The sequence below is a fragment of the Camelus dromedarius genome, chromosome 19, assembly GCF_036321535.1.
Source record: "Camelus dromedarius isolate mCamDro1 chromosome 19, mCamDro1.pat, whole genome shotgun sequence".
In the NCBI taxonomy this organism is placed as follows: domain Eukaryota; kingdom Metazoa; phylum Chordata; class Mammalia; order Artiodactyla; family Camelidae; genus Camelus; species Camelus dromedarius.
The window spans coordinates 12,425,038-12,449,912 of NC_087454.1; the positions used below are offsets into that span (position 1 = coordinate 12,425,038).

Sequence of the window (24,875 nt, forward strand, 5' to 3'; positions counted from 1 at the left end):
ATGCCCATTATAATCATGTCTTTGAGGAATACTAAGAACACAGAAAATAGTATTAAGTAAAAAGAGGAAACAAAAAGTGTATAATATGGTACCATTTAAAAAATTTTAAAACGTAAACATATCTGTGTATGTACCAAATACTGGTAAACAGCTAAGTATACCAAAATATTGACAATGGATATCTTTGGGTGTTTGGAATAAACATGGTTTTCATTGTCTTCTTTTCTCCATTTAAAAAATTTTTATCATGAGTAAATGATAAAAATTAAAAATTATAGTGGCTAGTACTTACTAATTATTGCTCGCTTTGTGCCAGGCACAGTTCTAACTACTCGTATGTAGAGACTCCTCCTGTACTCACTGCAGATCTGTGAAGTAGGTACTATAATTGCATCTACTTATCTTATACTTGGAGGTCTCTGAGACAGAAGTTGAGCAAATTACTGAGTGGCATTTTGGCTCAGGAGTCTGAGTATAACCACTATGCACACTGTCTCCCCAGTTTCCTTATTCCACACCTGGAAATAGGGCTTAATGTGAATTCACATTGTAAGATAGTGGTTTCTTAATAACAGCTTTGGGCCCGGGGAGGGTTCAACAGTACCTGGTGGGGAAAATAATGGGGGGAAGGGGAAGAGGGAACCTGAAAGAGAGAAAACCCTTTTTTAAAATAGTGCCTTCAGTTCTAGAGCCAAGTAATATACACAGTTGTTTTAAGGAGACAAATAGCTTAATCTAGTTTAGTTTTGTGTGCCTCCTCTGAGAAGAAAATATGAGGAGCAAAGAGACATGACAGCTTGACGGGTCGTCACCCGAACGTCTGTGGGGCTGTGTGCTTCATTGCATACCGAGAACGGCTCTTGAAGGGAGTACTCGGTGGGGGGGTCCTTCTTTAAAGAGATCACTGAATGCAAAGCTCTTCACACTTGGGGTGACCCACAGACAGCAGGTCTGCATCTCCACTGAGATCTTGGCATCGAGATGGGCCACTGAGACTGCCTCTCAACCTTGTGGCCCACTTCCATTTGTAAAAATCTCTGGTTAAGCTGTGACTCTCATGGTTTAACTTCCTTTATTTGCGATTTTGTGACATGCAGCCCCAGGTTACTAGTTAGGGCTGTCTGGGGAAACAGAACCAATGGGATAAATATATGAGGAGATCTTTTATGGGAATTTGCTCACACAGTTATGGAGACCGAGAAGTCCCACCATCTGTCGTCAACAAGCTGGAAAAACCAGTGGTGTAATTCAGTGCCAGTTGGGAGGCCTGGGAATTGATGGGCTGATGGTGCCAGTCTTGATTGGAGTCAGAGAGCTGGAGAACCGGGAGCACCAGTATGGAAAGGCAGGAGAAGGTGGATGTCTCAGCTCACACAGAGAAAAGTCACTCTTCCCCTGCCTTTTTGTCTATTTGGGCCTTCAGCAGATTGTATGATGCTCACCCACATTGGTGGCAAAAAGGCAACACTTGCCTTTTGCATCCAAGTAATGACTGTTTTCAGGATTCAAGCCCATTCATTGTTCCCCCAGGAGTTTGGTATAACTGTTAAGGCTTCTGATATCATCTCATATTTGAACATCTCACTCTGTCGTGTGAAAGCACGGTCCTGTCAGCTTCCTCTCTTACCACCCAGACCAGTGCTCTTCAAGCTGGGATCCTGGGCTCTTTTCCTGCCACAGGAACCTGATGAAACTTTCAGATGTTTCAGTGGGGCTGTGGGCTCTTGTCAACACTAACCTGTGATGGTGCCCTTCGAAGTACTTTTTTCTCCAGTATTACAGTGAACTGGGAGATCTTATTTAGCATTTATTAAATAGTAAATAGCTAATTACTCAAAGTAGCTATTTACATATTGAATTTATTTTTCTTGGCATCTTTAATGTCTGATTAACATTTTCTTCCTACAGCTGGAAGATACTTAGGCAGAATAAAACATTCCCTTATTTAATCTCAAGTGGAATATATGGTAAGTGTGATCATTTTAATTTGTGTCATTTATTAGCAGGAGAGAGGTGTCGTACAGGTGGGGTGCTCCATCACACGCCAGTTAGCAGGTGGCTTAGAGGGCAAGAGGGAAAACACTTTAACCAAGGGGATTATAGAAGTCACAGAAGTAGAAGTTCAGCTATGGGAAAAATAGAGGAAATGACATTGGGATTCCTGATCTCGGAGACTGGGGACAGAGCTTAAAGTAATAATAACCCTGTGCAGATATCCTAGGAGAATACTCAAAATAGAAAGTCTGGCGCTCCCTTTGTAAAAAGTCACAATTTCTCTAACCACGTGAGAACCACAGAAAGTTTTAGGGCTGAAGGAGACCTTACTGATCTAATTAAAGAGAGAAGGAAACTGAGGCAAAGAGAAATCTTGCTCCATGCACTTTAAGTTAGTACCACGGACACATGTAAAATCCAAGCCTACTGTCTCCTGTTGAATTTTTTAAAAATACATATGGTAGCATTTCATTATTATTTTTTTGCCCCAGCCTTTGCTTTCTCAGTTGGTCCTCTGATGGCCCACACCAGGGTGTTTCATTACACTTTGCTTGAATCAGGGAGATATCCAATATATGGTTTTAAAGAGGAACACGGCAGACTTACAAAGAGAGGTAAAGAAAGAGCAAAATAGAACAAAGCCACGAAGGAGCCCACGGCTTCAGAATTTGGAAACACCCTTGTAAGAAGGTGAGGTGCACCACAGAAAGGAAGGGGGCTGGTTTTGCTAAGAAGCAGCGCTGCAGCTCGCTGTTCATCTGGTTGACCTGTTGAGCTGCTTTTAGTCTCTGAAGGCACAGATGCAGTGTATCTCTGTTTTTAACAAATCTTAGAAATTCAACAAATATTTGTTTAATCATGTGAACAAACTCGGTCGTAAGATTGTTGGAAACAGAAAGTATGTCGGTCTCTTTGGTTTCCAGAGCACTGAGTGCAGAATAAATTTTATTAACTTTTTGAGAAAATATGTTGGATTGATTGAATCCAACATGCTCCTGGAGGCTTTCGGAGACTCCAGCCTTCTTCCCTGGGTTGATGTGTTTTGGGATGATTTTCCTTGGTATACTGCCCATTTCCAAATGGGGGGCTGATACTTAAAAGTAGATAGCTTCTGCTGGATTCTCTGCCTTCCCTCTCCGTGTTTCTCCACCCTGCCCTGTAGAGTGGGAGGCTGGTTCATAGGAGCCGCACAAACCAGCTCCCGTGCTCTCTGGTTTCTAGTTGGGTTCAGTCAATGGAGAGTCTTGATAGGAGACAGGAGATTTAGGTCTGGATATTTATTCCTCTAGCTTCCTCCCTGAGAAGGTACTTCAAAGTTGTCTGTGTCCCTCAGCTTAAGGTCTTAGGGTCTCAAGGTGGCCTTCTAATCACTAATTTTTTCTTCTAAGTACCATTGACCACTCCCATGTCCTACTTCTTTGGGTCCGGGAGTGAGAGTGGCTCTGCTCTTAATTCCAGCAGGTTGTTGTTCTCTTCCTTGAGGGTTTCCTACATCTCACCCACGTATTTGTAAATAGTTCATTATGCCCTCGACAGATTACTCTAGTTTGAGTATGCCAGCTGTCTCATCTCGGACTCAATGCCTGACTAATTAGTATGATGCTAAAACAGAAGTAAAAGATGTGAAGAGCTGAAGTCTTTGCCCTGCACTTTACCCTACTTTGTTGCTCTCCTAAACGACCCTCTAGCTTGATCTTCTGGCTCCTCTCATTTTAACCCCATTGTCAGCCTTTGCATCTTGATTTACCTGTTTGTTTGTTTTATTTAATGTTACACTTAACTCCTGGGTCTGTACAAAATTACCATCTTCACCTGGGATCAGTCGTGTTTGGAACAATTTCACCTCCCTTCTATGCGTTCCTGGAGGACATCCTGGATTCCCTAGGCCTGCTTCCTTCATGGGACCAGCCCCTGCAGATAGCTTTCTGACGAGTTAAACTGCATTAAGAGTGAGAAACTCATGTGTCCCTTTACTTATTTACAATAGGAGAATTGTTGCAAGTGAGCCCACCCACTCCCATTTATGAGAAAGCCATTCCCTCCTGTAGTGCCTCAGCTGAAACTGCCATCTGCTCCCTGCCACTCAGAGTTGGTGTCTTGGCATACATATTTTACAAGGTTACTGGCCCTTAGTCCAACAGAGCAATAACTTTAACAGATGAATTCCTTAAGTTTGAGACCTTGGGTTATATAAAATTAAATGAGTTCCCTGGTGTTATCAGTTCTATAAATCCAAAGCTTTGTTGTATTTACATAAAATGAAGGTTCATTAAATTTTATCCTCCTTGTACTCTATCCCCAAAATGGTATTATACATTTTCTTCTCCTGGAGTTCTTAATGACCCAAAATATACTTTACTGACAGTATTCTGAAATACAGAATTGCTGCCCTAACTATAGACTTTTTTTTCCCACTAAAGGTCTAGCTGCTGCTGTTTGTAGATTTGTCTTGAAATCTGTGCATGTAAAATATTAAACACTAAATGCTGAGACATGGTGGATAAAAATACTTATGTCTCTCTGCCTGCATGTCAGGGGAGAGGACTTGCTTAGGAAATATTCATGAGAAAGTAAAAGACTGTAGGCAAAGCAGGGCTCAGATGCTCCTTAAATGTCAAGTCAGAATCAATAATAGCATTGAGACTTTATTGTAGTGGGGATGGAGTATGGGATTTGGACACTCTCCAGTATGGCCTTTAGAGGGGAATGAATGGGGGAGGAATTGATGCAGACGTGTCAGTAAAGCATATGGATGATTCTGAGTTCAAGACTAGTAATTGCTAGACACCTGAGAGTAGATCTCTGACAGACATCAAAATAGAGAATCTTCTAGAGATCTCACTGAAGAATATATATGAGCCACAGCTGCCCTCTAGGAGCTTACCTGTGATTCAGAAAGTGTCCCTAGTTTCACTGGCCTGTGAGAGACAGGTCCTCACAAAAGTAGGTTGAGTAAATTTCAGGGTACCGGTAAACTACCCCATCAACTGAAAGTCTCCAGGGGATTAAGAATGCCTCTAAAATGGCTCCTTAAAGTCATGATAGCTTGAAACTGTAGGAAGCTATTTTTGCCTCAGAGGTTTCTGAGCATTGGTTGGGGGAGGAAGAGAAACACCTAACCATCTGTTTCTTGAACTAAGAAAATGAGTTAGAATAGGTGAGGAGTAACTACAAAGCATTTATTAAAAAAACAGCATTGGTTTGCTGGGTCTGATCATGACAACTGGTTGGAGACTTGGAAAGTCTGGGAGCCGCAGGAACAGGTTGATAGTGATGTTTCTGTTGGCATCTTGAATCAGGATCCAAACATATAATTGACTTTGGACTGTTTCCTTATTAAAAGAAAGCAAAAGGACACCATCTCACTAGCAGTCACCTACAGGTCTGTAAGACTGCCACCACCAAACGCTATAGCTTCTCATCTCAGTATTCCTAGGTCCAGTCCCCCCTTCTCTATAGAACCTCTCCTGACAGACCGCAGCCTCTGTGAACTCTATCCATTGTGTAGACACTGACACTTATTCTATCATGTATGTATAGATAACTTACAAGTTGATTATAATCTCATGAAATGAGAGGCAGCATTTCTCAGCCTTTAATTCTCCAACATTACCTCTTAGTCTGCCTTATAATAAATAGTAGGTTCTTAAAAAATACGCTGGTGGCAGACTGATAAAATAATGCTTAATAAGTACACTTGTTGTTAGGCTGATCCTGACATTTGTATTCTAGAATATTCTCAGCTAGTGAAGTCAGGCCATTTTGGCCATTAACATTGCTTGATTATCTGTTTGTCAATTGCTGACATTGTGTCAGGCATGTGACCTGTATATATGTATTTAGTTTTTCAGGTGTTCTGTTATCTGTTCTTTCACTTACATACATGCATTGAATTACTGAGCAAAATGGATGCTTTCCTCAAAGGCCCCCTCTGTGAATGAATGTTCAATGAATAAATGCAGGAAAGAATGAATGGATCATTGAATTAGTTGATAACCTTCTGTCTCTCAAACCTTTCTCATCTTTGGAACTGAGTCTTCCACTTTCTAGGCTGAGCCTTATGCCACACTTTGTTATTGAGGACACAGAATATAAAGGAATCATGTTAGGAGATCTAGCTTAGTATCAAGCTAGTCCTTCTGTTAGTCATAATCCGAACTTGTGGCCCTGTTTTTCAGTAACAGGGCCACATCTCTGTGATGAATTCTCTGTTCAATATTATGTTCCCAACCGAATTTCCTATCTTTAAGGCACCCAGCATCCAGCCAGTGCCAGTTTGTCTGCTGCTTTTCTTGATGCTCCTTCCAGCAGAATCTGTATCACTTCTCGAATTTCCCTTGTTCGTTCACTTTTGGTTACCCCTCTTTGGAACAGTTTTCCCTTTCCTTTTCCCTTGGTTAACTTTTATTCAGTCTTGAGGTTTCAGCTTAGATATTACTTCCTCTTCTAAGTTCTTATGCTAAATTTTCTGGTATATTCCCAAGGTACCACACACTTTCCTTATCAAACAATATCACACTGGATCTGAATACCTCATTCATTTTCTATATTCCCCATTAGATGCCAAGTTTCATGAGTGCTTAGAACAACAACAGTCTTCTGCACCATTTTATCCTCAATGATCAATATCCTTTTAAGTAAGAATGAATATATGAGGGGACGGATGGATATCAGTCTCTTCTACTTAGAGCTCCTGATTACATTTTGGATTCCTGAGATAATATGTAATCCAGCTGTGGTCCAACATGAGGAAATGTGTCTGGTTTCCTTTGTAGACTTTTGGAAGGTTAGGTCTCTCTCTCTCTGTCTCTCACACACACAAACACACACAGAGAAATAGAGACAGAGAAATCGATAGGAATGGGTGTCAAGAACCCAAGGAAAAGCTTACCTTACTTAATGGAAAATGTATTTTCTACAATTATTCTTGGTAAACTGAATTGTTACTAAACTAAACTAAATAAAGCTACTTAAAATCAAGGTTCATTTGACAGATCCATATAACATGGTGATTCCCACTTAAGCCCAAATGTTATTGTGTTTGTCTGCTTCCTCAATGTGTGAAAAGCACTCAGAAAATTCACAGGTTGTCAAATGACAAGGGATCACCTAGTTTGGGAAAATGTTCAGGTCCATAAATTGCAGAGATCTGCTTCTTTAATGAAACAAAAATCTACTTTCTTTGATTCACAAATTTGGAACTTTGCAAAATGGATTTTCATGAGAGGCTTATTCATGACTTAGAAAAGGCTTGCTGAGTGAGTTGTTGGAGGTGATGAGGCTGCAAACAAAATAGATATGTGGACCAAGCAAGGACCCACTAGCCTCTGAGTCTTCTGAAATCACCGCAGAGAAGGGAAGCTCCAGTGGGCCAAACCAGTCATTCTTCCACAGTGTTTATTTGGCTCTGGAACACACTGTTCTTGAAAACAGTCTGTTGTGACATCAGACTGTTAGGGCCTTGCGTTTGTGCAAAGGGGAGTGGGTTCCACAATGAAAGAGAATTGGAGCTTGACTCCTTAGAGGGCAGGAGCATGCCTCCATTTCAGAGGGCGGCCCTGTAAACAATGCGGAGTCAACACTGTTGGCAGCAGGCAGCGAGAGCCTGCGACAGATGCTGCTCTGCATATGGCCACCTTCTCAGCTTTCAGGAAAACAGGTTACTGAAACCCACCTACCTGTCCTTCATCAGCTGGTGTGTATAGTACACATAAGCCCTTGGGAGGAAAGCAGAATATCGTGAAGGGGAAATGAACTGATGCTTTGTTCTCTGGGATGTTATATGACTATCACCTCCAGGATGATAGAAACGTCATGTTCCCCAAACACTTCTCGCTTTGAAATGCATCCTTGGCTGTGCTGAGACCCTTAGGGCTCTGGCTGCCCTTTTTGACTTGTCATTCTGTTTTGTCATTATAAAAAGTGTGAGCTTAGGAGCTTGGCTCTTTGGGACCTGGGGGTAAAGGCAGTGGCTGAGGTCATCAGATTGGCTGAAAGCCAGTTCCTTTCCCCTCCTCTACCTTGGCTCGGAAAGAAAGCGCATGCTGCCACCTCCTAGGGTTGAAAGAGGGAGTTGTCCCCATCAAAGACCATGACTCTGGGGCCCCTATGATTTACTGATTGGCAACTTTCCCCACTCTGACCACCTTTTACATCTTTGTTCCCTGAAAATAATGCGAGTCAAAAAAGGTGAGGGAAATTCATGATTCCATCTATATACAATTGAGATGAATTGAACATAGTATTTCATGTTACCCAACACTAATAACTTGAGTTTAAAGTATTAAATTTGTTCTTTCTGTTTTCAGTTCTTTTAGTCTTTAGACCCTTCTCTGAGATTCCAGATCCTGCAGGGAAAGATCTGGTCAGTTAATGTGCTTTCATTCATATTCATTCTCTCTCTCTCTCCCCCCCGCCTCCCTCCCTCCTTCACCCCCTCTTCCCTCTAAGTCTGAGCCACTTTTAATCTCATTTTAGTTTCTGGAGGAATAAAATGATGTCTTATTTAGGTACTACAGAATTTGGAAGTTCTCAGGACCATCTTGACTTCTGGCATCAGTTACAAATTCAGGGATAATCAAGACCACATTCAGTTTCAGTAGTTTGCTAGAAGGACTCACAGAACTGACTCAGAATTATGGTTTACTTCAGCAAAGGATTCAGGTTATAGTCAGCCAAGTGAAGAGGGGCATAGGACAGGGCCCAGAGAGAGTTGCAAGCAAGCAGTTTCAGTTACCCTCTCTGAGTGAAGTTGTGTGGACAGTGCGTGACAGTACACACCGAGTATTGGCAACCGGGGAAGCTCACCCCACCCTTGATGTCTAGAGCATCATGTACATATGGTTGGCCACCAGTGTGTCTGACCTCAGACACCAGCCCCTTCAGAGGTTGCGCTGGTACTGTAAATCACATTTTCAGCCTGTACTGTCTGGTGTGTCCCGAGTTTGTGAACACTCTTATCACGCGGGACATTCAAAAACTTAGAGAGTCCCTCCTAGGAGCCAGCACAAAAGCCAGCCCTGTCTTTGGGCGAGAGCAGTCCTTTGCTGCATCAGTACTGTACACCTCCAGTTAAAAACGTTTCTGGTCCTTTCCAACTGTTAGAATTTTTGTTGAGATAAATGAGGATTTCGGGTCTCCTTCTTGACAGCCTTGTTACTTGCTTCAGAAGGCAAGTCTCAGGCTGAATTCTGCCACACAAGTAGGCCTTATTAGCGGGCAGGCAAGAAATAAGTTTTTAAAAGTTAGCAGAAACATTTATTAATGTTTTAACTTTATTTACTTATTTATTTTTTCTTAATGGAGGTACTGGGGATTGAACCCAGGACCTCAGCTTGCCAAGCACATGCTCTACCACTGAGCTATACCCACACCTCTAGTAGAAACATTTTTTAAATTCCGTAAAGTCTTGGCTCTCCCCTTTTCAGGCATTCTGCCAGCCTTGGGCAAAAGGTTCATTTGAGGCAAATATGAAAGAGTTCCAGCCTCATGATTGAGATAGGCAGTTCAGTGAAAGAATTATTCTGAGTCTGAACATAGAACCCAGTGTCCTAGGCCCAGGGTGCCCTTTCCAAAGGTTGTAGGTCACTGTGGCCCTCAGATTCATACACTCTGTTCAGCAAATGCAAAAGGTATATGATAATGTATAGATGGTATATAATACTCTGCCAATCTTGAACTCATTTCAGAAGTGGAGCATCATTTCTTATGCTAATTATAAAACCCCTCAGCAATGGTAAAACCTTCAAGAGAGTTGATCCTGGTAGCTCTCTGGAGTATAGATCCTTGATTATTCTTTTAGATGCTAACTGAACACGCCATAGTGTGTATCCTAATGAGAATACATCCAATGTTAACCAATTGCCACTAGGATATACACAAATGCTAGCCTGTGACTGTAACACATTGTGTATGCCAAAGTATTTTAAAGTACATTTTAGACAATATAAAAGGTCCTTCTAGAAAAGGCTGTTTCTTCAGCTCCTCTGATTTCAAAGGTTCATCTGGATTTTCTGACTTTTTCTTTATTCTTTTTTTTTTTTTTTTTTTTTAATTTGCCAACTTTGTCATAAGACCCCTTGGCTCTTCACATTTCCTTTCTCTCTAGCACGTCACTGGTCCAAGTTGAGGTTTTCCTGCGTAGGTTCTAGGTCATATTCACAGGTTAGAAAGTATCACTTATTCTGGCAAATTTTGTGGGTCATTCTGAAAGCACTTAAAGCATCCCACATTTATATCTTCTCTATCCATTGAGAAAATTTGTATAAAATCCTACTCTTTGTCACAAACTTTTTATTTTAAAGAGAGTGGTTCTGATAAAGTGGTCCATAGAAACTTGCTGGCCCCTGAGACACATTCAGAGGGTCTGCAGGACTAAAACTATTTTCATAATAACTGGGATGTTATTTGCCTTTTACATGGTATTGACATTTTGTGGTAATGGTGCAAAAGCAGTGGTGGGTAGAACTTCTAGCAGCTTAATAATCACAGCAGTGGCACTGAACTGAAGAGTGGTCATTTTCATCTTTCCAATTTAAAAAAAGAGCCGGTTTCTCTTAAAATTTCTCTTAAAATAATGAAGCAATACAGTTTGTTAATTTTATTAAATCTTGACCCTCGAGTAAACATCTTTTTAATGTTTCATATTTATATTGATGCACAAAGGCTGTCATAAGGTTAAGTTATGAGCTGAACTATTGACTTTTTGCAGAGAATACCATACCATTTTTCCTTGAAAGAATCTCTGATACACAAACTATGGTTGTTCAAAGTTGTATGTTTGACAAACATTTTTTTAAAAATGTCAGTTAAAGAAAACAAACTACTATATTTATTGCCAAGGATAAAGTTGGAAATTTCAGGTGAAAATTTACATTTTTGAAAACTTGTATCTACTCTGAGCTTGAAAACTTCCTATTTCTCAAAGATTTTTCTGATGAGCTCAGTGATAACACGAAGGTGACTTTTTGATGTGGTGTAGTGAAATGTGTGAATATTTGGAAGATCAGTGTAACTCAGTAAACCAATATTTTCTAAAAAGTACCAGTGTATAATGTTACAGAATTATGTGTTTTAAGGGAACCATTCAATGTGCAAGACAGACCCCAGTCAATTTTAATGTAATAGAGTAAAAATGTTCTCTTAGACAATTTAATTTTCCATGTTGTAACAAAACTTAAAAAAAACTTCCACTTACTGAGTTTTGGTATAGTTTAAAGAAATAATATCCACAGGCATCTGAAAAGAGCTTTGAAGATGCTTCTCCTTTTCTCAAATATGTATTGGTATGAAATCAGATATTTTGCATATACTTCAGCAAGAGCTACCTTCAATATGTTGAATACAGACCCCTATATAAAATTCAGCTGCTTCTATTAAGCCAGACATCAAAGATATTCACAAAAATGTAATATATTGCCACTCTTCTCACAGTTCTTTTCTTTAGGAAATATAATTTTTAAATAAAAATGTCATTTTCATTAAAATACAGTGGGTTTATCACCATTCATTTTAAATAAAGTTGGAATTTAAAAAAATTTTTTAGATTTAATGTCTACTATAGTAAAAAGTGACAAATGTAATTCATATAAATAAAAGTCTTTGGGGCCTAGATAATTTTAGGCATGAATAGATAGGTATCCGGAAACCAGAATTTTGACAACACAGTTTTGGAAGAAGGAAAGTGTTAGTGGTACTTCGCCACACAACCGTTAAGAGTAGAGAGTAGTGAGTTTTCTTACAAGTTGACTGTGATTTCATAGACTGAGCATCAATATATTCTGAAGAGGAACAGCAGAGAAGGATGATTGAAAAGCACAGAAGGGATCTTGAAGACTTAAAAATGTGTTGTCTTTGTCCTTACATATTGCCATTTTGGGGTAGGAATTGAGTGTTTACTTATAAAGTGATTTATTCCAAAGTGTATACAAATTTGAATCCAATGAGAGTCATCTTTAACTAGCACGGATGTTTCTACATTTTTCCTACCCCTGAACATAAGACCCAGCATACTTTGTCTCTCTGTTGAGTATTTCTGCCACTGTGTTTTACTTTAAATTTTGTTTAAAATTTTAACATACATTATTAGTTACTTTTTAAAAATAGGCATTAAAGTAACTGGTACATTTGATAAATTTCTGTGCTCACCATCCTTCATCTCTTAGGGTTCAAATTTCTTTTTTATTGAAGTGTAATGACATATAAGATAGTAGTTTCAGGTATACAGTATAATGATTCAATATTTGTGTATGTTACAGAATGATCACCACAGTAAGTCTGGTTAACATCCATCACCTTGCACAGTTACAATTTATTTTTTTCTCATGATGAGATAGTTAAGATCCACTCTCTTAGCAACTTTCAAATATGTGATACAGTACTACTAACTATCGTCACCTTGCCCTACATGGCATTCCCATGGTTTGTTTATTTTCTAACTGGCAGTTTGTACCTTTTGTTCCTCTTCGTCCATTACATTTCTTCTTGATGAGGTAGCATATTCTTTAATAATTCTTTCAGACAAGTTGACTGTGGATGATAAACTCTAAGTCTTCGTTGCTTTATAAGTGAATGATAATTTAGTTTACGTTTTATCTTCACAGTTTCACTTATTGTGCAATCTTCTACCTGATGTAACTAATATTTCCTTGTAGGCAATCTGTTTTCTCTTGGATCTGAATGTAGGCAATCCAGGCACAGTAGCAGAATTTTTAAAAAGATGTATCTGGGGCAGGTGATACATCCAAATCCTACTGCGTAGACAGATGTCGGTTTTGCTTCTGAATTAGTCTTATATCCTTGGGGCTGTCACTGTTCCCAACCCGTAAGAGATAGTCAATGTAATTGTTTGTTATTGTTTGTTTTATTTATTTTTTAGTAAAGGAAGAATGAATGAATGAATGAATCTTGCCAACTCTGAGCAATTATAAAATTCAAACTGCTTGATAGTGGAGATGTTGCTGAAGGATGTTAATTTGAGAGTCTAGACTCTAAAGCTTTGATCACAGAGACAAACTGAGAAGTCAGTTTGGTGGTTAAGATTGGTAGAAATCTCATGTCTCATTCTGTTTTGCAAGGGCTCAGGCCTTCTTGCTAAATTTTGCTGGCTGGGCTGGAGCAGGCTTCTGACCTCCAGTGGTCAGAAATGGTGTGATTATAGGGGCTGGGAATATTTCAGGACTCAGAGTCAAGGCTTGAGTGAAAAGCAAGAATTCAGGAACAGACAAGATCAGAACCTGTCAGTCAATGAAACAAGCTGATGTGAGAGAAAAAGGTCTTAATCAAAACAAGGGTGCATGATGTGGTTACAGGCCACCTGCTTCAACTACAATGTCAGATCAGATACCATGGTGAATTTACTCTGATACCATGATAAGTTACTCTGCAAACTGCATTTACATTTGAAAAAAAATATATTCTTATGTCATTTCTCTAAAAATCAACTTGTGTGTAGGTGGTCAACACCAGATGTTAGTAAAGTCCTATTATCTGATTTTGCTTGTTAATCCCACACCCTCATTCTGGTAACCTGCTCTGAGTAGTCTGTAGGGAATATTGTTTGGGTTAGCAATGATCTTTAAAATATCTTTTAACTACTGGAGATAGGTAGGCTATTATATCTACTTCTTAACGCGCACACACACATGCGCGCACGCACGCATCCCTAAGCTGACCCCCACACACATATACTTACACACATACACTCACATACGTACTTAAGGAGAAGTCTAGAAACATGTATTGTCACATGTGGAAACTCAAAGCAAAATCTTTGAGGTTAATGAACTAAAATTTTGTCTGGCATCCACCTCCACCCCTCGGGACAAAAAAGGTTTATAAAGTTTGGAGACATGAAAGAATGCCCTGTCTCCCTTTCCTCTTAATCTGGGTCAAGTGCTGCATTGTCATCTTCTTGGTTTCTATGTATGATTGAATCCTATTTCAATCCTATTTCATTCCTATGTTGTTTATCTCTGAGCTTTTCCCTGTTGTCAAGCTCCTTTTCCTCACTCCATTGTTGCAAAAAACAGGAGGTGTCATTCTTTCACAGCATTTGTGTTTGTCATTGTCTTTGACCCTGCTGTGTGTACTAGGGTCAAAATTTGGTTCTAGCCTGGAGGTGGTAATGTAGATTTGCCTTTAAATCCCTCACCAGGAGAACCTTAGTTTCTCTAAGAAGCTGACCAACCCAGCTCCCATCTCACACCTGCTTCCAGCTGCCACATTTCATGAGCCTGCTGTGCTAAAACACATTCAGGTGGTAGGCACGGACAATTTTACATAATCCCACAAGTCAGGGAAGCTGGATCAAGGGAAAGTTTACCCTGTGAAAATCAAGCTGAAGAAAAGGTGAAAGAATTCAGCTATTAGCAATTTTGAGTTCTCCATCTGAAGGAGCTGAGAAAGCCTGCCTCTGTGAGTCTAAGCCAGAGTATTAGATGTTGTCTGTGTTCTACATGGTTGGGAGTGTGATTAAAATTTATAGGCAACTCTACAGAAAAACAGCACTATTTCTCAAAAACTGGAGTCCAGTTGTTAAGTCAGTTTAAAACCACAATCAGGGCATTTTCTTCTCAAACACTTTCCCCTCCCTGTTCTTTCAGGACAGTATGTGGATGGGGAGTGAGAAGTTCCGTGGCAACAAGGAGGAAGTATCTGCTTTGTAGACACTCCTTGTGTCCCTGTGGCCTCTGCTGAGACACCTCCTTTCTCGGGGGCCATGGCTATCAGGCCGTCCCCGGTGCACTCCCGTCACTAGAGCACCTTGTTTCTCCTGCCCAGGTGCACTGTCACTGCTCCTGGCTGCTGAGCCACCTGCTGACCAGGTAGGTGCTCTGTCTCAGTTCTCATGCACTCTGTGAAGCTCAGTGACGTTGTCTGGATTTGAACTGAGCATCCCGCATCCTTTGTTGTAAGATCCTCCTGCCCTTTCCCTATGGCGAATGTCTGGCAGGAAATTATTAACTGTGTAGACCAACACCACACCTTAAATTTAAGGATTCTAAGTTCCTAATAGCCCTTGGTGATTCAGTGTGACTTTAAATATTTTCTGTTGAAATGTGTTTTAGTTGTTTATGATTTGGTTACTTGCTTATTTTTTAAATAATGGCAATAACATTGAAGGATCCTGCACATATGTCTAGAAGAAAAGTTAATTTCTGACAAACTTGGTCCTTTGTAGTAAGTTCTCACATGACCAATTGTATAAAATAACTCATCTCAGTGGTGATGTAATAAAAGGAGATGTGGTTCAAGTAACTAAAGCAAATATTGGTGAGGAGATTTAGAATTTTTGGAAGTTAGCCATCTGCTTGGTGTCCTCAAAACCTGCAAAGTGTAGGATTTCATAACAGGGCTCTACTGTCTCCTTTTGTCAGATGCCCCAGTAAACTGCAGAAACAGCTACCTCTTTTGGTTTGATAATGCTGGTCTTTAATTTTAACAGTGTTCAGGAAAGATATTAGGTGAATTGGGGAGAAATTACAACGTATACTGAGAGAACTATCTTCAGTAACTATAAATTACTCTAAATGTGTGTGTGCATATGTTAGCTTTTTAGGGAAATAAAGTGCTGTTATTTCTTTCCTTGCCGGAGGACAGAAAAATAGGAAATGTGTTTGAAGTCATGAAAGTTTACAGCTGTGAATCTAAGGGTGCATTTCTATTTCTAAGTGAAGAAGGAACATGTTCATTGCATTAGAAACTTATAAGGCAAGAGCCAATTCAGAACTAGAGTTGTGACTGTAAGTAACATTTATATCACAACACAGAGTTTATAAACCACTACTTCATTTCATCCTCACAATGTTCTGGGGTAGAGTTACTTTCTTCTTTATATCCTAGTGAACCCAGATGTTAAGTTACTTTCACCAGGTAAGTCAACTATGAAATAAAGCCAAGATTTGCATTTTATAATAGTTGTTTTACAAACCAATTCCCTAATAATAGATCTTCAGGACCATTTATGTATATTATTTTATCCAGTATTTTTAAAACATGGAAGTGATGTCACCTCTGTAATACAACTTAGTTATTAACTCAGACTTGTTTGCTTTAACTCTTGATCAGGAAACTTTCAAATCTGTAGGAAAGTAAAGAGAACAGTATAATGAACACCCATGTATTTATCAGCTAAATTTAATCATTGTGCATCTTTCAACATATTTATATTTTTTTGCTGAAATATCTAATATACTATCCCTAAGTACTTTAGAAGGTATTCTCCAAAAATAGATACTTTTTTAACCATCTGCTTAGCCATTATATTATCACCCCTAAGTCTTTAATATTAACTATTCCATCCATATTCAAATTTCCCCTGTTAGCCTTTAAAGGCATTTTAATGTTGGTGTGTTCAAAGTGGGGTCCGGTGAAGTTCCACACATTACCTTTGGTTATTGTTTCTTAGTAGCTTTTCATCAGGACTTGAAGCACCCACCCTCCTCCCCTTTCCCCCTGTGCCGTGTACCTGTTGAGTAGAACCAGCTGGTTTTCCTGTAGAAAGTTCTGCCGTCTAGATTTCTTGGACTGCTTCCTGGTTTAACTTGTTCCTCTCATAGTTGCTGTTCCTGTTAACTGGAAATTAGATCTACAGTTTGGATGAGAGCTACAATTTCTACAAGGAGAAAGACTGTTTCAGGGCTGAGGCACAAGGGGCACCAGTCTGGGTGACTGACCCTTGGTGACACTGATGTTAATTACTATGTGAAGGTAATCCTCATTTACTTCTCAAGTACTGTATTTTTTTTTGCAGTATTTTTCACAGTTTATAATTTCAGTGTATTCGGGACTGTAACTTGGGCATGTATACTTACCGAATTTTAAAGTCACCTTTCACTTTATGCCATTGCTCAGGTTCCATAGAATATTGAATGCAGGCATTTAAGCAGCATGGTAAGATAGGTGATACTTTGGACAGTGCATTCAATATATTTAAAAAATTAAACTAGTTACAATTTTTTGCTAATGAGAATGTTAACTAAAGAAGCAGCAGCCACATCTGGACTGCTACCTTTCCATTCATTTCCCCCTCTGTGACCTTCCGTGTCTTGTCTGACCGTATTCCCTGAGCAGCCGTGTATGTGCAGCTTACCTTACCAGCACTGCAGAGATCGTCAAAGCAAATTCAGTGATAAATGATTTTCCTCCTCTTCATGACTCTCCAACACACACAAACACACACATATACACACAGAAAAAAGAGAACTACAAAATAAATGTAACCCCTTTACTCAATGTTATGACACATTTTCGTATCACATTGATTATTAGGACAGGCATCACTGTCAGCGTGTACAATGTATACATCTGTGTTTGTGTGTATATGTATGTATTTGTATATTTCCAAAAGCTCATTTGAATCTAAGATGAGCCTTGCAAGTGATTGCATTTTAGAATCAAGTGAAGATGTGAGTAAACCTGCTTTAGATCAAGATGTGTAAAGAAAAATCTTTCTTCTATATTTTGTATAATCACATTCTTTTCTGGATAGTGGTCTTGATGTGTTAGTAATTTTTAAAGTAATTTTGTTTTCACTGAGAGTAGCACTTTTAAAGCTCTTTGGTGGAGGGACATGTGGCCTGGCTTCACTGATCTGCAAACAACACCCCCTCTGAGTACTATTATCATCCAGACGGTTTTCTTACTTAGCAGTTATGAAGGTTTATGACCAAGTTATAAACAGGAGAAGGGAGCTTATGTTAATGAGGTCAACGCTGTTTCTGTTATGTCTTTGACTTATTAAACAGTCCCCTAAAGGGAATACCTTTTCCAAATGGGCTAAACAGAGATAAACTTTTACCAGCTGAAGACTTCAGCTGCAACTGCACTTAATGATGTGGAGCTGATCTGAATCTACATGGAGCTTTACAGTGATACCAATGTCATGTCAACTAGTGTATCAATATTTATTTATGTATTTGTATGTCTCGTCTTTTCTGTAACTGTCTTTGTCTCAGTCCACTTGGGTTGCCATAACAAAATTCCAGAGACTGGGTGACTTAGACAACAGAAATCTATTTTCTCACAGTTCTGGAAGCTGGGGAGTCTGAGATCAAGGTGCTAGCCAGTTTGGTTTGTGGTGAGAGCCCCCTTCCTGGCTTGCAGGTGCTCGGCTTCTCATTATGTCCTCACATGGCAGGGGAGCGAGAGAGCAAGCTGGCTCCTGTCTTCTTAGAGGGGCCTAATTCCATCAGAGGGCCCCACCCATGACCTCATCTAGCCCTAATTACTTCCCCCAAACCCCACCTTCAGATACCCTCACTTTGAAAGTTATGTCTTCAACATACGCATTTTAGGAAGAAACAGACATTCAGTCCCTAACAGTCTTCACGTGGGGAGCAAGTAAATGGGAGAAAAGAATTATATCTGTTTTGTTAGATTGATTGGTTTACAAATCAGCCTCTGGAGATACAGGTTGTAGGTGCCTAATTCCCCAGCTGCTGGGTTCCACATCAGAGGAGGTACTTTGATCACGGTTTAGTGATACTTGATTAAATGAAAACGTGTGTATAACCGTTGAGTTAGAGTAAAGGCAGACATTACGGAAAAGTTCAAATATTGAGTGTATGGTTGATAGTCTGTATAGAGTAGCTCATTCTAGCACAGTGGATAAGAGCAAGCTGGTTGCAGTTTTGTCGTCAATGTTTCAGTGCTTTGTCAATTTGCAGTTATAGTCTTAGCCCAGGATTTGTACAGCTTTTGATAAGGAAGTCACCAGCTTGCGGTTGGGTGGGGTGGATAACCAGACAGCTGCTCATGCATACCAATGAGGGTTTTGTCGATGCAAATTTGGAGAGCCCTTAAAAAAATTTAGCCCTAAGTGTCTACTTTAAGCTTCGGTGTGATATGTGATATGAGACCACTTAACCAGTAAGTTTACCTCTAATTTTAGCTTCACCTGAATTAAAGCTGGCGTGATATTGCATACTGCTACAAACATTAGCAACTTTAAAGTGCAGAAAGAACCTGAAATTAGATGCAGTCCATGGGAAGGCTCACAAGAATGTCACTGGTGGTTTTGTGTTGTTTTCAAAATTTCAGTAAATCTCTGATGAATATTAGGATAAAAGAGATAATTTGCTTCTTCACATTTTTAATGCCATTTATTTCCTACTTTGTCAGCTTAAAAGACAATCTGTCTACATAGAAAGGAAGCAAAACAAAACAAGCTGTTTGGGGAATTGATTCTCTAACAAATCCCTCTTGAACAAGTCAGGGTCCCCAGTAAGAAACGATGCTTTACGTCTCCTGCTCACTCCTCAGTTGTCTGACCATTGGGCTGACGAAATGTTCCATCAGCCAAGACGGCTGAACCATCATCGTGCCATTTTGTTTTGGATTTGTAGCCAGCCCAGGAGTATAAGCTTTGTTTTTTGCGTGTGGGGGAGAGAAAATATAAGCTTTTCATACCCTCTCCTAGATTACTGAAGCGACCGCTCCATATATTAGCTGAGCATTACTGCTTCCTGTGTGTAGGGCTAGCAACCCTGAATTCATCTGCAGTCCTAACAATGCTGACACCCAAGTGCCAATAAAGAGAACTGAGACTACCTCTTCTCATCGACTGTAGATGATACAGGGTGATGGCAGATAGAAAAGGGGACAGTTACAATAAGGACAATAGTCACAAAACAGCAAAACGGAAAATATCCTCTAGTAAATGAGGGCTAACTATTCAGGAATTTGGGGTATTAATTAATCAAATAATCATTTTATGTTTTATAAGATTTAAAGGCCCAAAAGTGTTAAGGTGTTGTCTTCACCTTCAAGGGATTAGCAGATAAGCAGATCAATATGCAGGCAAATAAGAGTATTATATACACTGTGATATAAGGTTGTACTGTTTATAAGGGAGACTCTTAGGAGTGAGCCAGTCTCCTTACTTGGGAGGTCCGGAAAAACATCACAAGGCAGTATATGGTAAATAAAAATGAGGAAACCAAATGGCTACTTAACAGGGGCTTAGGGAAGGGAAAATTAACTTCTGTTTGGAGTAGAAAGGAAAAATAACATAAAAGAAGGGGAAATATAAGTGGCCTTCAGAAATATTTGTTGTGTAGTTTGAGGAGTTGTTCAGCCAGTACTATGCTAACACTGTGTCAGTCCCTTCTTGTGCCCACAATCTTTGGGCGAGCAGGCCTAGTGATGTTAGGATACTTGGGGCAATAGGAAGTAGTAACCTTCTTGATGTATTGGGAGATGGGAAGATAGGGCTAAATCAGCCCAAACTGGGCTGGAGATTGCCATTTGGTTTCCCATGATTTTGTTACTGTTTTGTTTTTCTTAAATAGTAATATACTTTTATAAAAATACATATGGAATTAACTTATTCTCCACTATAATGTAGCTTCCCATGAAACAGCATGAGGTAGAATTTGTATAGCAAGCAACAGTATTACGGTACCAGGGAAGAAGGAGAACTGTGAAGTTTATTTCATTTAAACATAAATTCAGGGGAGGAAATCTCAATTTTCCTTTGAATTTGATTCTATAGCTCTTAGACCATTCCCAAGAAATCTGAGTAAATGTCCTTGGATTCCTGAATGAATTGCTTCCCCTCTGAGTCATAATTGTTGTTACCACTGTGTAAAGAATGGATTCTTGGTTTGGGCTGACGGTGTAATCTTAATGATCACTGAATGACTAGTCCTTCATTTGACAGGAGGTAGGGGATGGGTTTGTCAGCTTTCTTCAGATACCTATTTTCAGTTCTGTGATGAGGCTCACTCATGCAAGCCCCAAGGAGTAATGTCTGAATGTGGGTGTGTGTATCTTCTGGATATGTGGAGCTTTTTGTAGAAACAAAAACCAAAAGCCTGTGAACAGTTTGATGGATTAAATAGAGGCCTATATTGGTATATGGCGTTGGTTACACTTTTATCAACACTTCCTTCTCAGTCTGAGAGTAATTCTCTCATGCACAACTGGGCAAGCTTTGCAGGAAAGTTTTGCTGTGTGCTGGAAAGACCCCAGAGTTATGAAAGTGTTTGGATTGGAGCCCTGGTTCTTTAGCTGTGCCTTGAATTACCTCTAAGACCTCAGATAAGTTGCTTCAATTTGGGGATGGGGGCTTTGTTTTCTTCCTGTTTAAGTAGAATGAGTAAAACTCGTTATCTGTAAAAATCCTTCACATTTAATAGTCTGTGATTTTAGGGACTCTGTAGATTAAACCAGAGTGATCTTAGTTTCAGAAATGAGACTTTTAGAAGTCTATTGTTAGGGACAGTTACATCATTTGAGCCCCACAGCGCCTAATTCAAATTGACTACCAGGGCACAGCTCTCCATCATTATTGTTGTGAGACTGACATGGAGTTTGGCAGTTATTGCCTAGATTTTGAAGTTGAGTCATATAGGACACAGACGGAAGAGACGATTTGTGTAAGGTCGTATATGTCATGTGGGTGACAAAACTTGTCCCAAGATAAAGTCATTGTTTTCCTGCAGCTCTTGGCTGCCTCAGAGGAGTTTTGTCTCTGCTGGTATTTCTATTATCTGAATTCACCTTGTGATGGCAGAAAAATTAACAGGCAATTATGACCCTTTGGTAATTTGGGGTACCTTTGTCATGTGATGGTACGGGGGTATGGCTGTCAGGCTGAATCAGGACCTTTCATTTGGAGTCTTGTGTAGAACCAGTTTGTAGGATTTGTCCCATCCATATTTTGCTTACTTTTATGTTTATCTGACCAGCTGTGTCAGCAGTTGTTGTTATTCTAAAGCATTGGCTACTTGCTACTATATGCAAACATTGTTTTAGTTATAGGAAGCACAAGTATGGTCTTTTTCTCAGGAAAAAAAAAAAGAAAAAAGTTAGTGAGGGAGACTCAGTTCTTAGTAAGAATATAATTTATTTTGTTTATGTAAAATAAATGCTAATTATACTATTTAAATGGTAAAAAAAAATAACCTAAGAGACCTAGAACAAAACTACAACGATGTTTGGATTTTTATTCAGAAGTGATATTAAATTATGTTATAGGCAATGACTAGTTATACTCAGAAAGTGAATCTAGTTCATGCCTAATGGATAGAATCTCAAGTGACCCATGAAAAATACTTGCACGTTAGGACGACTTTTCCATTTGATAGGAAATGGCTAATTTAATTTTTCCAAGCTGAAATATGTAGGACGGATTATAAAAGATCATTTTACTTCTTAAGGAATTTTAATTAGTTGACTTGCACGATACCCTGTCATGTAAAATGTTTTCACCCTACAGCGTTTTAGTTGTTCTAGTCCAATTTCACGTTGGAGGATGAAGGTACTGGTACTTTTGATACTGATATTTCAATTAAGGCTAAGGATGTGGACAGTGATGAGAAAGCAGAGGTATAAATTCTTTACTTGTAAATGTAGATTAGTATTTGAACCTGAATCCACAGTTCAGAGACTCTTACGGGAGGGTAAAACTCCTTGGCCTGCGTACATGAGGGATATTATGTTTCCCAGGGAGCTTGAATGAGAGAGTTAATTGTGGTTATAAGGCCTTCCAATCCTTTGATTTTCTTATTTTCTAAATTTAGGTAAACACTATGGAAGTAATTCCTAGTGTCCCATTGTTGCTATAAGAGAGACAAGAAATGTATCTGAAAAAACTGTAAGTGGGATGGACATGATCACCTAAAATGTTTGTGGTGATGGAACAGTCTCTACGTAGAATGCTTTACATGTTGAGGTTACAGGATTTAAAAATCTGGTAACCTTCACCAAGTTCTAAGAAGTGCTTGTTTACAGGTAGTGAGTTTCAGGAGCATACTATCTTCTGTGGCCTCCCAGTATTTTTCTGCAGATACGTTTTTCAACAGGCTAAGAGAAACAGATTTACATACAACCCTCTGCTATTTTTTTCCCACAGAATACTGCTCTGTTAAACCAATAGAAATGCATAAATCTTTCCTGTCTCTTTGATTACGTTAGAGTGGAACAGGTACAGAGCAATAACCAGGTGAAATAAGTACCTTCTAAACTAACGAGTCAGGAAGCTTTAAGGTAAACCTTCTCTTGTTTATAAAGTTTTGCCTAGCCTTCTGAAGGCTCCTGAGGGAAGTTGCTCCCCTCAGACTGTACCCGTTAATAGCTATTGAGAAGTTCAATGGAGAGGCCTGGCTTGCAAAGGGGCAGCTGTTCCAGTTGGTCCCAGAAGCCCTGCAGCAGTGGACGAAAGGAGTATTCCACCATCTTTCAATAAATAGAATTTCCATTGAACAAACTCTGTTCCAGGGAAGATTAAATTTTAGAAACTCTATAGATAAAAAAATATCTGCAGAATACTGGATTCGATAAAGTTGATAGGTGTGTCTGCCTTAGGTCTTCTCAGAGTGGTTAATATGCTGGTGCTCATTAGGAAGATTCTGGTGGGGGAATACTGTAGGCATGGTCTTCTCAGTGTGTTGGGGCGGGCGCCCCTCTCTGTTAGGCATCTACAGATGTTTCTGTTAAACATCTGTTGAATATCCTAAAGGAGTAAAATGTTGAGAAGGGTTTGGACAATTGCTGCCCTAGCTACCACCGAATTTCCTGCGCTAGGTGAGGAGGAGGCATGGAAAGAGGGATCTAGGGGGCCTAATGGTTTGTCAGAGGATGGACCTCCCTTCTGTGGTACATTAGCTGCCACCTCAATGACACCATCTGCTCCCTCTCTCCAGTCTCCACTGACACAGAAAGTAGAAGCTGCTTTCTCCCTCTTCATGACTTAACCTTCCTCTAAACACTAGCTTTCTGTCTCGAGGCTCATCCCAACACTGTCTGAAAATGGAGGCTTCGTGCATTTTGTCATCTCTGCTGTCACCTCCCTGTTGGAATCTTTCTCTCTTTCATCTCTCATTTTCAGCCTGGTCCTTTGGAATCTTTTTGCCAGAGGCATTTTTAATGACTTAACCCTTACCTTAATTCATAAAAAAAAAACCAAAACAGTTGTTATATTATTGGTAAGTGGTGTTTTTTTTTTAACAATAAGCATATTTTTGAAAGCTTTCCCTCTTTATTTTGATGTGAGTTCATGAAATACAGAGGAGCAAGTTTGAGCACATGCATACCATGTTGAGAGTGATCGTGAATGTGCAATAGAGCTCGGAACAAGAAGAGTGTCCTCTGTTTGTTTTTCTGAAAGTATGGGTGTGAAAAGGCAGTGTCTGGTTTGACTTCAGGATTCTGCCCCAAACTAGGCTTTTAGTCTAGTGGAGAGTAGCCTGAGCTCAGGTTCCTCATCTGAAGAGTACAGATAATTGTACTTACCTCAGGGTAATTGGGAAGATTAGATGAGAAAACACATGGAAATTATAGAGGAGAAGGCCTGGCACACAGCAGGTGGGGTTTTTGCCTCTATGACCTTGCAGATTACTGGGTCCAGATGAAGTCTTGGGTGCTTGCTGGAAGGATTCCATAGGTTTCAAAATTAGGAGCTCAGTGCTGTTGGATTCTAGGAATGGAGCCAGTCTCTAGCTGCAAGCTCTAAGATTTCTTTGTGGGCAAGGGCTTCTGCTGATATGTAACATGGCTGGACTAGACCAAAGCATGGCTCTCAGTGACATGGAACATGGCACGAATTCTCCAAGATGCCTGCGAGGGGAAGCTGCCGCTCTCGGGCTGTACTAAGAGGTAGCTGCTCGTGTACTGACCGCAGACTAACGATTCTGACATCTGGCCATGCGCTCCATCGCCTGCTGTGAGGCCTCTGCTTATTAAAATGCTCTTTCACTGCAAAAATCGAAAGCAGCTACTTGGACATGAAAGTCCAGATCAGACAAATCTGAGACCAGCCAGGGCTCCCAGGTTTCTTCCTCCCAGCATGCATAAAGGCATATCATTTGTCACTTCTAAAGCAAGACCTCTCAAAATTTCTCAGTTTTAATGGAAGGTGATACCCAGTATCTCCCCAA

General features: G+C 39.8%; 1 long non-coding RNA gene across 1 annotated transcript in view; it reads left to right on the plus strand.

Annotated features, from left to right (window-relative positions):
* LOC116147687 (uncharacterized) overlaps positions 1 to 24,875 on the plus strand; it is a 498,674-nt gene that overhangs the window by 269,648 nt on the left and 204,151 nt on the right. Inside the window, exon 5 of the long non-coding RNA XR_010376819.1 lies at positions 14,598 to 14,819. This is a non-coding gene — a long non-coding RNA (uncharacterized LOC116147687). The remainder of the gene's footprint in view (positions 1 to 14,597; positions 14,820 to 24,875) is intronic.